Here is a 19,497-nt window from a genome sequence, read left to right on the forward strand (position 1 = left end):
GGATTCAAAACTTTTGTTTACATTCAAAACCATGTAACTTTGTTGTCTCTCAATGTAATGGATAGACACTGAATTTCAACTTAGTTTTCACAGCACAGAGACTGACTTGATCATAGACATCATCAGCATCCTTTGTCTCTGAATCTTTTTATTTTATTCATTTTTTATGGGATCAGGGCCTTTGTTGCCCATCCCTAGTTGCCCTTGAGAAGGTAGTGGTGAGCCGCCTTCTTTAACCGCTGCAGTCCGTGTGGTGAAGGTACTCCCACAGTGCTGTTAGGTAGGGAGTTCCAGGATTTTGACCCAGCGACGATGAAGGATCGGCGATATACTTAGGATGGTGTGTGACTTGGAGGGGAACTTGGAGGTGGTGGTGTTCCTATTCGCCTGCTGCCCTTGTCCTTCTAGGTGGAAGAGGTTGCAGGTTTGGGAGGTGCTGCCGAAGAAGCCTTGGCGAGTTGCTGCAGTGCATCTTGTAGATGGTACACACTGCAGCCACAGTATGCCGGTGGTGGAGGGAGTGAATGTTTAAGGTGGTGGATGGGGTGCCAATCAAGCGGGCTGCTTTGTCCTGGATGGTGTCGAGCTTCTTGAGTGTTGTTGGAGCTGCACTCATCCAGGCAAGTGGAGAGTCTTCCATCACACTCCCTACTTGTGCCTTGTAGATGGTGGAAAGGCTTTGGGGGAATCAGGAGGTGAGACACTCGCCACAGAATACCTAGCCTCTGACCTGCTCTTGTTGCCACAGTATTTATGTGGCTGGTCCAGTTAAGTTTCTGGTTAATGGTGACCCCCAGGATGTTGATAGTGGGGGATTCGGCAACGGTAATGCCATTAAATGTCATGGGGAGGTGATTAGACTCTCGTTTGTTGGAGATAGTCATTGCCTGGCACTTATGTGGTGCAAATGTTACCTGCCACTTATCAGCCCAAGCCTGAACGTCATCCAGGTCTTGTTGCATGCGGGCATGGACTGCTTCATTATCTGTGGAGTTGTGAATGGTGCTGAACACTGTACAGTCATCAGCATACATCCCCATTTCTGACCTTATGTTGGAGGGAAGGTCATTGATGAAGCAGCTGAAGATGGTTGGGCCTAGGACACTGCCTGGAGGAACTCCTGCAGCGATGTCCTGGGGCTGTGATGGTTGACCTTCAACCACCACAACCATCTTCCTTTGTGCTAGGTATGACTCCAGCCAGTGGAGCGTTTTTCCCCTGATTCCCATTGACTTCAGTTTTACTAGGCTCCTTGATGCCAGACTTGGTCAAATGCTACCTTGATGTCAAGGGCAGTCACTCTCACCTCACCTCTGGAATTCAGCTCCTTTGTCCATGTTTGGACCAAGGCTGTAATGAGGTTGGGAGCTGAGTGGCCTTGGCGGAACCCAAACTGGGCATCAGTGAGCAGGTTATTGGTGAGTAAGTGCTGCTTGATAGCACTGTTGATGACACCTTCCTTCACTTTGCTGATGATTGTGAGTAGACTGATGGGGCGGTAATTGGCCGGGTTGGATTTGTCCTGCTTTTTGTGGACAGGACATCCCTGGGCAGTTTTCCACATTGTCGGATAGATGCCAGTGTTGTAGCTGTACTGTAACAGCTTGGCTAGAGGTGCGGCTAGTTCTGGAGCACAAGTCTTCAACACGATAGCCGGGATGTTGTCGGTGCCCATAGGCTTTGCTGTATCCAGTGCGCTCAGCTGTTTCTTGATATCACGTGGAATGAATCGAATTGGCTGAAGACTGGCTTCTGTGATGGTGGGGACCTCGGGAGTAAGCCAATATGAATCATCCACTCGGCACTTCTGGCTGAAGTTGGTTGCAAATGCTTCAGCCTTGTCTTTTGCACTCATGTGCTGGGCTCCACCATCATTGAGGATGGGGATATTCTTGGAGCCTCCTCCTCCCGTTAGTTGTTTAATGCTCCACCACCATTCATGACTGGATGTGGCAGGACTGCAGAGCTTTGATCTGATCCGTTGAGTATGGGATCGATTAGCCCTGTCTATAACATGCTGCTTCCACTTTTTAGCATGGATGTAGTCCTGTGTTGCAGCTTCCCCAGGTTGGCACCTCATTTTTAGGTACACCTGGTGCTGCTCCTAGCATGCTCTTCTACACTCGTTGTTGAACCAGTGTTGGTCCCCTGGCTTGGTGGTAATGGTAGAGTGAGGGATATGCCGGGCCATGAGGTTACAGATTGTGGTGGAATACAATTCCGCTGCTGCTGATGGCCCACAGTGCCTTCTGGATGACCAGTTTTGAGCTGCTAGATCTGTTCTGAATCTATCCCATTTAGCACGGTGGTAGTGCCACACAACACGATGGAGGGTGTCCTCAGTGTGAAGACGGGACTTCGTCTCCACAGTGACTGTGTGATGGTCACCGCTGCCAGTGCTGTCATGGACAGATGCATCTGCGACAGGTAGATTGGTGAGGATGAGGTCAAGTAGGTTTTTCCCTCGTGTTGGTTCGCTCACCACCTGTCGCAGGCCCAGACTGGCAGTTATGTCCTTCAGGACTTGACCAGCTCGGTCAGTAGTGGTGCTACTGAGCCACTCTTGGTGATGGACATTGAAGTCCCCCACCCAGAGTATGTTCTGTGCCCTTGCTACTCTCAGTGCTTCTTCCAAGTGGTGTTCAACATGGAGGAGTACTGATTCATCAGCTGAGGGAGGGCAGGGTGGTAGGTGGTAATCAGCAGGAGGTTTCCTTGCCCATGCTTGACTTGAAGCCATGAGACTTCATGGGGTCCGGAGTCAATGTTGTGGACTCCCAAGGCCACTCCTTCCCGACTGTATACCACTGTGCCACCACCCCTGGTGGGTCTGTCCTGCCGGTGGGACAGGACATACCCAGGGATAGTGATGGAGGAGTTCGGGACATTGGCTGAAAGGTATGATTCTGTGAGTATGACTATGTCAGGCTATTGCTTGACTAGTCTGTGTGACAGCTCTCCTAATTTTGGCACAAATCCCCAGACCTTTGGTGCATTATTCCTCCTTCTCCTCCTTGGCATCTCCTCCATGTTGACTCAGTCGACCCTACCCTACCCTTCTCTTCTGTTGTCCACCTCTATGGTACAGTCCTCACTTGCTTTTATTCGTACCTGTCCCTGTATATCCATCCCATTAGCTGCAATGGCTTCTCCTCCTGCTCCTGCAAGTTTGCTTCTGGGGTATCCAAAGACTGCACCCATGGCACCCTCTTGTTCCTTATCTATGCGTTTTTCTCCTTCCTAAGGCAATAGGGTCAGCTTCCATGTGTATGCTCTACCCTTCAACCACTAATTATGACTCTACAATCCCACTGTACTGTCAGACTGTATGCTCAACATCAAGCCATGGACAAGCTGGAACTTTCACCTACTTAATATTGAAAAGATTGATGCCTGCTCTTCTCATGAGAAAATGCTGCTTGCTAGCACTTGATTCCATCCCCTGGTATGAGTCAGCCTCAGAAGTCCTGTTTGACACTAAGCTGAGCTTCAGACTCCATACCTTGTCCATTGGCAAAGCTGTTTAATTCCAGTTGTGCAACATTACCTACCTTGTTCCTTACCTCGGCTCCACCACCACTGAAACCCTTATCCATGCTTTTGTGACCTACAGACTTGACTTCTCCAACACTTGCTTCTCAGCTAACTATACATAAATTCCAACTTAGTCAAAACTGCACTGCCCCATTCTGTCCCACACTAAATCCCACCGTCTCTGCTGACTTCCACTGACTCCCACCCCCCAAAACATTGAATTAAAGTTCTCCTCCTCATTTACAAATCTCTCTATGGCCTCAGCCCATCCTATCTCTGCAACCTTCTCCAGTCCTATGTTCCAGCTTGTAGTGTATGTAACCTGTACCACCTTAAGAGGATACCTTAAGGTGATGGACTACTTTTTGATGGCTCCTGTACATTGTAGTACCGGTGGTGACCACACCGGTATATAAACCCTGTGGAGCAAAGTGTATTCCAGTTCAGCCCTGACCCTCAGTTACTAAAGACCTGTTTAAGTATTTCTGTAGTCCGTGTCCAGTTATTCAGCATAGCTACATTTGAAAGCACAGACTCAACAGTGGCGACGAGTCTGATCTTACCTAGCGGCAGTTGCATCAAAGGAAGCTTCGCCTCTGAAACGGGCGTCGAACAAGGACATCCACCCTCAACATCCTGCTGGGCACTGCATAGCACGGGAGGCAATCGGGAACCCGGGTTGGGTTCTGGCCACGAAGTCTAACATCAGTGAACATCCCTTCGACGACAGCGGCGGGTAAGCCCGATCGAGCGGCACGGGGGGGGGAAGTCGGCCGAGTTGTCAGTAAGAGAAGGGGAGGGAAACGACGAAAAGGGCGGAGAACACGACTGCAGCCGGTGTCAGGGGCCGGACTGCAATCGGGGCAGAGATGCGCAGCAGCCAGAAAAGCGTTTATGTCCACAAGGACCGCGGGAGCGGCGGGGAACAAGAGCAGCAGCGTCGGGGAAAATAAAGGACCGCTGGGAGGCGAGAACGGCAACAGCGCAGTAATCGCCATTTTTAGTCGGCGGGGGAAGAAGACAAGTGTGGGAAAAGCCGCCAAGCGCGGGAAGCCGCCATTTTGAAAAATAAAATAAAATAATAATCATAATCCGAAGGAAAGGAAACTCAACAAGGATGCCAAAAACGGGTAACATCACTGCTTTTGATAGCGATGTGGAAGATTGGGCCACTTATGTGGAACGCGTTGAAGTTTACTGTACAGCGAATGAGGTACCGGTGGATAAGAAAGCACTAACCCTATTAAACTCGATGGGTGCGAAGACGTACGGGTTATTAAGGAACCTTGTAACACCAGATAAACCGGTAGGAAAGAGTTTCGCGGATATTGTTACTATCCTGCAAGAGCATTTAAACCCCACGCCGCTGCTGATAGCGGAACGATTTAAATTCTACAAAAGAATTCAACTTAAAGAGGAAAGCAACGCTGAATTCTTAATCGAACTGCGCAAGTTATCAAAGTACTGTCAGTTCGGTACAGGACTAGCAGACGCACTGAGAGATAAGTTTGTGTGTGGGCTCCTAAGGGAAGGAACCCAGAAGCGACTGCTAGAGGAAAAGGATCTTACGCTGGACAAAGCTTTCAGCATTGCAGCATCGCACGAGGCAGCAGCACGAGGCACTGCAGAAATGCAGCAAAGGCCATTGGAATTCAGCACCAATGAAATGGCATTGGGCGCAGTAAAGTGCTATCGTTGCGGAAGGACAACGCATGACCAGAACCAGTGCTGGTTCAAAGATAAAGAATGCAGGCAATGTGGCAAACTTGGTCACATAGCGAGAGTATGCCGGTCAGGAAAGAAGACCAGCAGCAAAAAGTCGCCGCAGGAGAAGTACAAAAAAGTACACAAGGTGACAGAGAACAGTTCGGATGAACAGAAGACGGATTCAGACTCCAGCAGTAAGGAACTGGGTTGTCTAAAAATACATAATGTGGGTAACACAGCAGACCACCAAACTATCTGGGTCATGCTTCGGATAGCAGGAATCCAAGTGAAGATGGAATTGGACACTGGATCGGCATTGACGGTCATGAATAAGCAAGATTACAAAAGGTTATTCTCACACATTCCCCTGAGGGATACGGAGATTGTATTGAAAACATACATGGGGCAAAGAGTATACCCCATCGGAAAGATAAAGGTAAATGTGGTCTACAATGGTAAAGAAAGTCAGGAAATGGACTTGTATGTGTTACCTGATGGAGGTCCGCCACTACTGGGACAGGAATGGATCCGGAGAATAAATGTGGACTGGCATTCTATACAAGCACTAACTGTAGATTCCTGTAAAGAGGACGACGTCAAACCTAAACGACTGTCCAAAATATTGGACGATGCTAAGGAGGTGTTCCAACAGGGACTGGGAACACTGAAAGGAATTATGGCAAACATCAAGGTTGAAGAACATGCAAACCCAAAAATTTTTCAAAGCCAGACCGATACCTTATGCGATACGACCTGCTGTGGAAGCAGAGCTGGAAGGGCTAGAACGTTCAGGAGTACTGTCAAAGGTGGACTGGAGCGAATGGGCCACACCCATTGTTCCCGTCATGAAGCGTTCGTTGAGCAACAAGTCGGGGGAACCTGGGAATGTTCGCATCTGTGGCGATTTCAAGATCACTGTTAATCCGGTTCTTCACACGGTGCAATATCCGCTTCCGCGGATTGAAGATATCTTCGCTTCGCTGTCTGGCAGGAAACACTTCACCAAGATAGACCTGGCGCAGGCGTACCTACAGATGGAAGTTGAGGAAGCGTCACGCCAGTATCTCACGATCAACACACATAAGGGCTTATATCGGTATAATAGACTGGTTTTTGGAGTGGCATCGGCTCCAGCGATTTGGCAAAGGGCCATGGAGCAGTTATTGCAGGGAATTCCAGGCACACAATGCTACCTGGACGACATTCTGATTACAGGAGATGATGATAAGGAGCACCTCGCGAATTTGGAGCAGGTGCTCACCAGATTGAAAGAATATGGACTCAGAGTTAATTGCCAGAAATGTGAGTTCTTTCAAAAGCGAATCTCGTACTGCGGCCACGTCATTGACCAGGAGGGGCTCCATAAGTCACCTGACAAGATCGAAGCTGTTGTGAAAGCTCCCGCTCCGGAAAATGTATCCCAGTTGAGGTCGTTCCTTGGGTTGGTTAACTATTACCACAAGTTTCTTCCAAATTTATCCACGGTGTTACACCCGCTGAATGCTCTTTTGCAAATGGGAGTACCATGGAAGTGGAGCGAGGATTGTAAGCGGGCTTTTCAAAAAAGCAGGCTCACTTTAACCCAACGCTGCCTATTCGCTTAGCTTGTGATGCTTCTCCATATGGTATCGGGGCAGTGCTCTCACATAAGTTGCCAAATGGCTTGGAAAGGCCAGTCGCGTTCGCATCCAGATCATTGACCTCCGCAGAGCGCAACTATGCTCAGATAGATAGGAAGGCTCTCAGCCTCGTGTGGGGAGTTAAGAAATGTAACCATTACCTGCAAGGCCAAAAGTTTACGCTGCTGACAGATCACCAGCCGTTGGTTTCCATTTTTAACCCTAAGAAGGGTGTTCCGGTTATGACGGTGCAGAGGCTTCAGAGATGGTCCCTTTTCCTAGGGGCACATCAATATGATATCGAATTCAAAGGTACAAAGCTACATGGTAATGCTGATGGGCTGTCGCGCCTGCCACTACCTACAGCGGAAGAGGCACCGGCAGTTGACCCTGTCGAGATATTTCACTCGACCATCATCGAATGCTTACCAGTCACCAATGCGAGTATTGAGAGAGAGACCCGAAACGACCCGACACTGTCTCGGGTCCACGATTTGACAGTGAAGGGATGGCCAGCACATGGCGACCCACTGTTACCAGCATTCTCAGCCAGACGAGAACAGCTGTCCGTCTGTCAAGGAACATTGATGTATGGAACAAGGGTGATTATTCCTCCTAAATTAAGGGAGAGAGTTCTGAAGGAACTGCATGAAGGTCATCTGGGGGGAGTCAAGATGAAAAGCCTTGCTAGGGCTTATGTGTGGTGGCCAGGTATCGACAAACAAATAGAGGATCTGACTAAAAGCTGCTCAGGGTGCCAAAAAGTTCAAAACGCACCTCCAATTGCACCGCTGCATCCGTGGGAATGGCCTTCAACCCCATGGCAACGTGTGCATATCGACTTTGCAGGTCCATTCATGGATTCCATGTTTTTGATAGCGGCAGACGCACATTCTAAATGGCCAGAAGTGATTAAGATGTCGACCACTACCTCTGAAAAGACGATCGCAGTTCTAAGAACCATATTTGCAAGGAATGGGTTGCCGGAACAAATATGTTCAGACAATGGACCACAGTTCGTGTCAGAAGAATTCCAGAAATTCATGAAAAAGAATGGGGTGAAACACTATACATCTGCCCCATATCATCCGGCTACCAATGGGTTGGCCGAGAGATTTGTACAAACGTTCAAAAAGGCGATAAAGGCCATGAGCGAAGACCATATTCCACTACAACACAAGGTGGACAATTTCCTGATGGCATATCGAAACGCCACGCATGCAGTGACAAATCAAAGCCCTGCCATAATGTTCTATAACAGGAGGTTGCGGTCCCGGTTGGATTTGTTAAAACCCAATGTGCGTAGGGAAGTCGAAAACAAGCAATTCCAGCACGTAAATAACAAGGCCACTCGGAGTTTCGAAATAGGACAACCAGTGTTGGCCAGGGACTATAGGAATGATAAATGGCAATCCGGAACAATTCATGCCCGACAAGGACCCTTGATGTACACGGTAGACGTTGGAGAGAACGTAATACGACGTCATGCTGACCAACTTGTGGAATCGAGAACAAGGGTCGACCCCATGTCTACGGCAGAGACACCAGTTGAAGAAGTTATAGAGCCTGTAGCATCTACCTCAGACTCGAACGTACATGATGATGTTCAATCCATAGGAGATCAAATGGATGAGTCACCCCAGCAACGAGAACCAGAGACCCCTGAAAGGCGTTATCCGGCCCGGATCAGGAGGCCTCCTCAGAGACTGAATCTTTGAACAGTTTTGTGTGAAAGTTGTATATATGTTATCCATGTAATGTTTAAATTGAGGTGTACACTGTTAAGCTAAAAGGGGAGGAATTGTAGTGTATGTAACCTGTACCACCTTAAGAGGATACCTTAAGGTGATGGACTTCTTTTTGATGGCTCCTGTACATTGTAGAACCGGTGGTGACCACACCGGTATATAAACCCTGTGGAGCAAAGTGTATTCCAGTTCAGCCCTGACCCTCAGTTACTAAAGACCTGTTTAAGTATTTCTGTAGTCTGTGTCCAGTTATTCAGCATAACTACATTTGAAAGCACAGACTCAACACAGCTCATGTTCTCTGGTCTTCCAATGCTGTCCTCCTGTGTAGCCCCTGCTCCTCTGTTCCACCAATATTAGCAGAGCCTTCTGACATCTCAAGCCTACTTGGTAGGTAGTTAACAGGCAGATAAGAGGATTATCCCCATTTTGCCTACACAAGTGCGGGCTTCCCGAAGGCTCCGAAACCCGCCAGGGCCACTGAGGCGAGTAATAGGTCTGTGGGGGTCGGAGGGGTGTAAAAGTGCACTGTGAAAGTAAGTGATGGGTGCAAGTGTGGAGAGGTGAGCATGTGAGGTAAGTGGAAAGTGTTAGAAAAAGTTTACTTACCTTTGTTTCTTCTTGCAGGCTTCAATCGGTGGGTATGTGGAGAGTCTCGCATCTCCACGGCAGAGATGACAGATGGCCGTTGCATTCTCCAATGCAGCAACCATCTAATTTCTGCAAAAGAAAGCGGTTTGATGAGGTCTTGAATTCAAGAACTCATCAAACTACAGAGAATGTCAGTGTTTGACAGATGAAACGTCATACACTGACGTTCTCTGTAACCGGCTTTCCCTTAATTGGCCTGCTAAGCCTGCTGGGCGGGTCAATCAAGGGAAAATAGCTTGGGTTGGCCAGAAGTTGATGGAGGCGGGACTGAAACCCGACAAGTGGGAGTCCCGCCTCCAAAAGCTCTCTATTTGCAAATTCCAGCCCACTGTCTCTGTTTTATCTGTACTCAGGTTCTGTTTTTATTGATTTTCATTGTCTGCTTAGATTGACTTGTGGTGTAGTGATACACAAAGTCTGGGCTGTTTTGAATGCTTGTTCTGTATTCACTTGAAATGTACATTCTGTCAAATGATTTCCAGAATAAATTTAAATTTGTAATGCCTGAGCAAGGAGGTTTAATATGCAACATCTCAAATTATAAAGCATGGGTAATTCACTTTTTGACACCTCTGCAATAAACAGCACAGAGATCTCCAAACACAAAGCACAAGAACAGTCCTCATAAGGAAGGGATACCACAGCACACTCTAGACAAAGCTTGCAACAAAAGAACTATTCTTATCAGGACAATGCCTGAGAGATTACCATGAGTGGAGCTCCCTCGGGTGGGTTATTCTATATGTTATTAACTGCAATTGATTTATGGAATATACCTCTGTTGGCTCAGGATTATCTTGGCTGGGCTATATTCATTGCCTGTACACCCAAGTTAAATTACTATATTGTAGGAATTGACGAATTCCTAACCAATAACTGAGGTCGACTCAGGAGATCATTCAAACAGGTCTTTAATGTAAGACTAAACGTGTTCAAACAGTTTGTTGAGATCGATACAGGAGAACCATGAAAACAGGTCTTAACAAGATGGAGATTCCACGAGGACCACCCGGACAGTCACGTGGTTTGTGACGTGACGTCATCGCGTTTGCCCGCGTTTTCCCACGCTCTTAAAGGGGCCACGCCCCGTACATACAAACACTATATACAAAACACAGTAATGTCTAACACAATGGTACAGGCTTAGGCTGGTGTTAGAACATCGTTAAAGGGAATTATATACAGTTGCCCAGAGTCATTCAGTGGCTCCGCCACACGTGCCCCCCCAGAATTCGCTTTAACAGACAAAGTCAAACGGTGAGGGGGGTTTGATGAGCCTGTCAGAACGACTCCTGTACTCCTGAGGCGGAGGCCGTTGGGCGGCTGGCGGTCTGGCGGGCGGTTGCACTTGGTCTGCTGTAACGGCGATGGGTGGCCGACCTCGTCTCGGTGGTTGTGCTGTCTCGACGGGGCGGTCGAGGTCCAGATGTGCTGGCTTTAAGCGATCGACCGAAATGTGGTCCGGTTTACCACCAACATCTACCGTGAAGGTTTTGTCCCCTGCCTCCAACACGCGGGAGGGACCAGTATATGGGGCCTTGAGTGGATCTCTATGAGCATCGTGGCGAATAAAGACGTACTCAGCCTTGTGAAGCTTCGGGGGAACGTGCAAACTCTGCAGCCCGTGGTGCGAAGTGGGCACCGGTGCGAAGCATCTGGCCGCCTCCTGGTGACTAGTAAGCTGGTCAGACGCGGACCATGGCTTCGTCGAAGCTGGCAGGAAATCCCCCGGGACTCGCAGCGGCTGACCGTACACCAGCTCTGCTGATGAAGAGTGATGGTCTGCTTTGAGGACCGAGCGAAGGCCCAACAGGACCCACGGTAGCTTGTCTGCCCATCCAGCGTCCTGGAGGCTGGCCCTCAGGGCAGCTTTCAGTGATCGGTGGACGCGTTCACAGAGGCCATTCGCCTGTGGGTGGTAGGCTGTGGTGCAGTGTAATTTGACACCGAGTCCTTGGGCCACTGGATTCCAGAGTTCGGAGGAAAACTGCGGTCCTCTGTCGGAAGAAATAGCTGCGGGCACTCCGAAACAGGTGACCCAGGTGGAAATGAACGCCCTGGCCACGTCTGCCGAAGTAGTGGATGACAGGGGAACCGCCTCCGGCCATCTGGCCATCTGGTGGTGCGATCAACCATGGTCAGGATGTGTGAAAAACCATGGGAGGGTGGGAGTCATCCTACCAGGTCCACATTGACATGGTCAAAACGTCGCTCCGGAACTGTGAAGGTGGCCAACGGAGCTTTGACGTGGCGCTGTACTTTGGCCTTTTGGCAGACCACGCAGGTGTTGGCCCAGTCGCGGACATCCTTGTGCATGCCATGCCATACGAATTTCACTGACATCAGCTTCTGAGAGGCCTTCATTCCTGGGTGTGACAACCCATGTATGGCGTCGAACACTTTACGGCGGCAGACGACCAGCACGACCAGGCGAGGGTCCCGTACGGAGACGTCACACAACAGCGTGGTACCTGCCGAATGGAACTTGACGTCGGCCAACCGGAGGCCAGTGGCGGTCGTTCTGCATGCTTGGACTTCTGGGTCTGAGGCTTGGTCCGCTGCCATAAGGGCGTAATCGATGCCCAAATGAACCGTATTGACGGTCGCGCGGGAGAGGCAGTCTGCCACCAGGTTGTCCTTACCGGCCATGTGCTGTATATCCGTGGTGAATTCGGATATGTAGGTCAGTTGACGTTGCTGTCGGGATGACCACGGTTCAGCGGTCTTGGCTATGGCAAAAGTTAGTGGCTTATGGTCCACAAAGGCAGTGAAAGGACGTCCTTCCAGGAGGAAGCGAAAATGGCGGATGGACAGAAAAAGGGCGAGCAACTCCCGGTCGAACGTGCTATACGCTCTCTCGTTCCGCCGTAGTTGACAGCTGAAGAATGCCAACGGCTGCCACGTCCCATTCACCCACTGCTGTTGCACGGCGCCGATTGCGTAGTCTGACGCGTCGGTGGTGAGGGCGATGGTGGCTCCTGGCAGTGGGTGCGCCAGCATGGTTGCGTTGGCTAAGGCGCATTTGGTGTCGTTGAACGCTCAGGCCATGCCGTCCGTCCAGTCCACTGGGTTCTTGCCAGTCTTGCCCTTGAGGGCCTCATACAGGGGCTGCATGAGTAGTGCTGCCTTAGGCACGAAACGGTGGTAAAAGTTTACCATGCCTAGGAATTCCTGCAGGGCCTTAATGCTTTGCGGGCGCGGGAAGGATATCATCACCTCTACCTTCGCTTGTAAAGGAACCGCTCCCTCTGCGGTGATGCGATGTCCCAGGAAATCAATTTGGCGCAGGCCAAACTGACACTTGGCCGGGTTGATAATCAGGCCGTGTTGGCTGAGGCGTCGAAAAAGGCTGCGTAGGTGACAGATATGTTCTTCTTTAGTGGGACTGGCAATTAGGATATCATCCAGGTAGACGAAGAGGAACTTGAGGTCCCGCAGCACGGAGTCCATCAGGCGTTGGAAAGCCTGGGCGGCGTTCTTTAACCCAAACGGCATTCGCAGAAACTCGAAGAGGCCGAATGGGGTGATGACTGCGGTCTTCTGGATGTCCTGTGGGTGCACTGGGACCTGGTGGTAGCCCCGTACGAGGTCGACTTTCGAGAAGACGGTGCTCCCTGCCAAATGGGCAGAGAAATCCTGGATGTGGGGGATTGGGTATCGATCAGGAGTGGTGGCGTCGTTTAGGCGTCGATAGTCGCTGCATGGTCGCCATCCGCCACCAGGCTTTGGGACGATATGGAGGGGTGAAGACCAGGGACTATTTGACCGGCGAATAATCCCTAACCGTTCCATGGTCGCGAACTCCACCTTTGCGACCGCCAGCTTGCCAGGTTCCAGGCGCCGGGCCCGCGCGTAGACCGGGGGGCCGTTGGTGGTGATGTGGTGTTCCACACCATGTTTCGTGGCTGTGGAGGAGAACGTGGGTCTTGTTAGGTCGGGAAGTTCGGCGAGCAGACGAGCGAACTCATCAGGAGGCGGGAAAGCACAGGCGACGGTGCGCGACGTAGTGTTACTGCGGTAACAAGGGATAGAATTGAAAGTTGTCGTGTTGATCAACCGCCGGTTCTTCACGTCGACCAGGAGGCTGTTGGCGCACAGAAAATCGGCGCCGAGAATGGGTTGAGAAACCTTGGCCGTCACAAACTCCCAGTGAAAACGTTGCCCCCCGAAGCACACCTCCACTCGCCGTCTGCCGAAGGTCCGAATTGCTCTGCCATTGGCCGCTTCAAGGGCGAGGCCGTGATTCCCTGCCTGCACATCGAGGGTGGACGCGGGAAAAATGCTGCACTGCGCTCCAGTGTCGCACAGAAAACGACGACCGGAGAGCGTATCGGTGATGAAAAGCAACTTGCCCGCGTTGCCAATTGCCATGGCGGCCGCAGGGCGCCCGTTAGACCCGTTCCTCAGTAGTCGCAGTTGGGTTTTTTGGGGGAAAGCTGCAGGGAGGGCGGCAACGTCACGCCTTCGCGCCGAACTGCGCGTGGTAGAAACACAGCCCAGCAGGCTGACGAGCTGGGGCGGTGTCTGTGGGGGATGGGCACCTCGTGGTGGTGCAGTACTGCTGCGTTACCGCGAAAATTTTGTCCGCTTCTGCCGCGAGTGCCACGCAGTCTTCCACCTCGGATCTGGCCAGGGCAGCTTGCACCTGCTCAGGCAGCTGGCTGAGGAATAGTTCACGGAATAGGAAGCATTCTGGTTCTGAGCCCAGGAGTGTGAGCATTTGGCTCATCAACTCCGAAGGCTTGGAGTCCCCGAGCCCGGGCATAGCAAGCAATCGACGGGCGCGCTCCGATTTAGCGAGCCCGAAAACTTGCAGCAACCGCGCCTTGAGGGTTTCATACTTGCGTTCCGTTGGAGGGTTCTCGAGGAGGCTGACGATCTGAGAGGTGGTAGAGCTGTCGGGTGCGGAGACCACATAGAGATATTTGGTCTGATCCGCAACGATGTCCCTCGGGGCGAACCGTGCCTCGACCTGAATGAACCACGAGGTCGCTTGCTGCTCCCAGAACTGCGGTAGCTTCAGCGAAACGGCGTTGGCCTCCATGCCGTGTTCTTTTTGCGAAAAACGTTCACAAAAAACGGGGTCACCAATGTAGGAATTGACGAATTCCTAACCAATAACTGAGGTCGACTCAGGAGATCAATCAAACAGGTCTTTAATGTAAGGCTAAACGAGTTCAAACAGTTTGTTGAGATCGATACAGGAGAACCACGAAAACAGGTCTTAACAAGATGGAGATTCCACGAGGACCGCCCGGACAGTCACGTGGTTTGCGACGTGACGTCACCGCGTTTGCCCGCATTTTCTCACGCTCTTAAAGGGGCCACGCCCCATACATACAAACACTATATACAAAACACAGTAATGTCTAACACAATGGTACAGGCTTAGGCTGGTGTTAGAACATCATTAAAGGGAATTATATACAGTTGCCCAGAGTCATTCAGTGGCTCCGCCACAATATGCTGTTCGCAAGATTGATGAAGGAAAGAAAAAGAACTTACATTCATACAGTGCCTTTCATGACCTCAGGACGTCCCAAAGCACTTTAACAAGAAGGAGGCCATCTTGACTTATCCATCCAGAATAAAAGGCCTACATTCCCCTCTCACATCAAAAAACTGACTTTTGAATGAGTCTAAGGATTTTGCCTCCACTACGCTACCCAGAAACTATTCCAAGTGTCCTAAACTTTCATTCTATTAGTTTTAACCAAGGCCGCCTTGTTCTCCTATGCCGGCATACCTCAGAGTGGTGCTCTAGATTTACCTTATCTGTATCATTTAATGGCCCAGAAATTCGGGTCCCAACGCGTGAGTACGGACAGAGTACTCACGCGTGGACCCGATGGAAGTGCCGGAATCTTGCATGCACTACGCATGCGCGGGAAACCGGCACTTCCGATCCTCTAAACCAAGGGGTTCAGAGGTCGAACGCGTGCGCGCGGGAGTCTGCGCATGCGCGTTGAACTTCCTTTTTTTTTCAGGTTTTAACGTGCGGGTAAGTCTCTACATTTTAGAAATGTAAAAAGCAGCCGTAGGGACTTCATTTTCAAAGGTAAGTGGTCAATTATTTAAAATGAAAACATTTTTTCCACAGGTTTTTTACTTTTAAATACTTTAAAGCAAGGTAAGTTTATTTTTAGCCCCTTTTTCTATAGAATTATTTTTTTCAAAAATTTAAATTTTTGTTTAAAATAGCTATTTAATGTCATTTATAGTTTATTTACAAAGTGTGATGTTTTAAAAAAAAATTATTTGCAGGTAAAGTACAGTTTTACAGCCTCAGCATTTATACGTTTTGACAGGTCTATCTGTCAAGACTTATGAATGGAGCATTCCCTGCTCCGATTGGCTGCCTGTTGCTCACGTGATCCCAGGGGACGCAACGCACTAACTACACCCCTGGGACACGCCAGCATAGCGCGCTGGCCCCTGGGACAGGCCTCGGAGAGGAATTCCACGCAGGCCAAGAGGTCAACTGCCGGTGCGCTAGGTAAGTGTAGGTCGGGGGCTTGCACCCGCGGGAAGCCCCCGACCCGAATTTCTGGGCCATTTATCTTGTATAATTCTAAAACTTTCCCTCTCACTCATCTCCTTTCAAGGCTGAAGAGCCCCACTTTCGCCAATAACTCACTTCTTTGATCCTAAGAATCAGCTTTGTGAATCTTGTGTTTAAGTATTGGCCTGGAATTTGTGGTCAGGATGACGGTGAATTGGCAGCGTTTGCCTTCATTCCGCCTATGAAACTGACCGCAACTTCGGGATTTGGCGCAGGCGCATGCGGAAATCCCAAAGTTGCGGTCTGTCAATGACAGCTCCAAAACTGGCTGTGCTGTGTGCCTCCCACCCCCTCACAGAGCCGGCAATCAGTGAAAAATCATTGAAACTGGCGAAAACTTCGGCTCTTCCGCAGTAAGTGCGCTGTTAAATTCCCCATTAAGAGTTAGACCCAAAGGGATTAGGTGCAACTGGGGCTTTAACAGCATATTGCTAAGCGAGGTTAAGGGCCTGGAAAATTAATTTTAACCTTGTGCAGTGTGAAATTTGTCCATTTTAATAAAAATTAAAATTTTTAAGAAACTTTTCAAAAAAAACTTTTTTTTAAGTTTGACCATCTTTATTTCAGGTTTGCCTTTCCCCCATGTGAGAGCCCCAATCTTTCTTTTGCTCTCTCTAACTATTGTAAAAAGTTAGAATTTTAAGAGCTTGCTCACTTCCTTGTTTGCTGTCTGTGAGAGTTCTGCCTTTTAATTGGCTGCTTAGACAGTCTGTTGAAGTCACAGCAGCTCGAACAAGGGGATCCCCACTACAGTCCATTGAATTGAATTACAGATTGAAAAACCCGAACTTCTCAACAGAGGGTTTGCGAGATCCTTGTGCAGAATGTACTTCGGGGCCAGCAATGAACGCCTTTGCTTCGCTGCTGACTGCAAATTCCGGGCCAATATAGTAAAGCCCATTATAACAACAGAAAATGCTGGAAAAACTCAGCAGGCCAGGCAACATCCGTGGAGAGAGAAATAGAGGCAACATTTCAGGTCGAAACCCTTCGTCAGGACTGAGAAAACACAGGAAATGAAACAGATTAAAAGACCAGTTTGGGGGCTGGGAAATGGGGATGAAAGAACAAAAGAGAAGTGAAGAGACATTAAGAGGTATTCAAAACCAGACGAGATGGTATTAGGGAAAAGCCAAACGGAGATCCCGAAGAGAAGAGCAGAACTTCTTCAAGGTAGGCATTCCTAGAAGAGGTGTGGCAGTGAACCAAACACTAGTAAAGCCCATTGCCGTTATCTGATGTGATGATTTTAAACATCTTTGGTTTCAAATTAAAAATTCGTAGGAGCGGCCTTTACAGAGAAAATATACCAGTTTTTTCCTGAAATACTGCTTCATTGAATCTGCTACTGATTTATACATCACTTAATTTCAGTAATTTTTCACTGAAATAGTTATTAAGTAAAATCTAAACCATCTGAATGAGCTTGTGAAAAATGACATCTAAAAAAATGATTATTTTATTTCATATTTCTTACAAATGGCTTAACGTAGATGCTTACTTTTCAGGAAGAGAAATAGATCATAGAGAGGTAGAAAAATATCATTAAATATGGCCTAATTGTTTGTTCTAGTCAAATTGATGGAGGTAATGTGCATTTAATCAAAGTCAACCTAATGTCACTACTGATTAAAGCATTCAGGCGTCAGTTATGAAAGATGCAGCAAATAAATATTGATCTCCTACATGGTATATTAACTCAGACTGCACTTTGAGCAGTACTCACCATGGCCTTGAATCGCATTAGCGCTAAGATTGGCACAACTTAAGTGGTGCTCCAGTCAAACTTCCACCTCGGTATAAAGTAATGAGTTTCCCTCCTGCTTTGGCAAACACTGGCCCAAAAGTGTTTGGTGGAAAAACAGTCACAGACAACATGTAAATGAACAGAAAATATACAGGCATCAGCTGAAAATTATGCCAATGAAGGCACAAAAACCAAGCAACACTGGAGGCAATATAACAAAGAGCAAAGGAAGACTTACATAACTTGACAAACTACACAAATAAGGTAGATCTGCCCGTTAAAAAGTCTCAAAATGGAAGAACAAGGTTTTGCTTTGGACCAATCTCATGTTCTCAACACAACAGAGAGGGAGAAGCTACAAGAAGAGATTAACAACAAAATAATGCAAATTGCTAAGTGAAAAAGAATGTTGAGGACTAGATAAGGTCATAGGTTGAGAGGATTTTTGATTGGGGAATGGAGATCATGCTATATACCACACAGATTAGATACATTTTCAGTAGTCGGTACATATCTAAGCCAGACCAGACTAATTTAATCTGCCTTAAAAATGTTCAGGTCTTAGTTCAGAGGTAATTCATAGAATCATAGAAAATTACAGCACAGAAAGAGGCCCATCGAGCCTGTGTTGGCTGTTTGAAAGAGCCATCCAACTAGTATCACTCTTCCACTCCCCCCGCCACTGTCACACAACCCGCACCCCACCCCAAGTATTCATCAAACTTCCCCTCCAAAGCCACCACTGAACCCGCCTCTACCACCACCCCCGCTCCCCCCCCCCACCATAAGGGAAGGAAAGCAGTGATGACAGAAACAGAAACCACTGGAAACATTCAGAAGGTCAGGCAACATCTGTCCAGAGAACACAAGATAGGCAATGTTTTGGGTACAGGTCTCTTCCTCAGAGGTGGAAGTTATTATTGTTGAACAGCATTTAAAAAGGAACTGAACAAGGGGAAAGTCATAAAACACATAACAACCACACGCACTGGAAAAGAAATAAAATAACCTGTAGGTGCTTAGGTGGAGACCAGGAGATGGTTAAACAGCAGAAGTGATTTTTGAAGGAGACTTTTGTTGGGATACAATACCATGGGTGTTGGCAGCCCTTTGGTGCTTCACGTAAATGTGTCGGCTTGACATTGAAATCAGGCAAGTTATTCAACCAGGGAGCGCAGTCTTGTTCGCATTCAAGATTATGAGAACTTTCCAGCAGGGCTTATTTGATTGTAATCAGGTGTGAGAGCCCTGGAATTTTTTTACTTCCCTAACCAAGGAGTGCTGGGGCCTATTGTAGCAATCTAAATTCATATCAATATTAACATTTTCTGCAAATTCTGTGTTCATCAAGATGATGAGTGCCAGTGCTGGAGAACAGGACATTTATACTTTGTCCCAACAATATGCCTCACCTATCTGACGAGCACTCATATTGCACCAATGTAGTATTGTCATTTTCCACACCAGCCCGATAGTATCCTATCAAATATACAAACACAGTTAACACAAACTATAAGTCAACAGGAAAGGCTGTATATTTTAGAATCGCTGTGATTCTAATTGTGAGTTACCAAATAGATCTACTAACATTTGTTTGCTTAGCCTTAATTTATGTTTAACTTGTTTTTTTTTACTAAGAGCCAGGATACTTTGCTGAGCACAGCTACTACAAGCATTTGAATGTCAGGTTGCAAAGTAATCAATAATCGACCAAAATAAATAAAGGGGTGATTTTTTTTTCAGGCAACTGCAGATTGACACTTAGGCTAGTCTGAATGATCAACTCTGACTGAAGTGATAAAGCCACTTCAGGATTCATTCCAGGCGTAACCTATGCTATTAGAGGGAGCAAAGACCCAAAGCTGCCCGTCATGAGGCAAAAAGAAATTGGGAACAAGAACATTTTTGTTGTGTCCGAGAGTAATAAGA

This window comes from Somniosus microcephalus, chromosome 17 (assembly GCF_052327205.1).
Source record: "Somniosus microcephalus isolate GS21.2 chromosome 17, FLI_Smic_1.0, whole genome shotgun sequence".
NCBI lineage: Eukaryota > Metazoa > Chordata > Chondrichthyes > Squaliformes > Somniosidae > Somniosus > Somniosus microcephalus.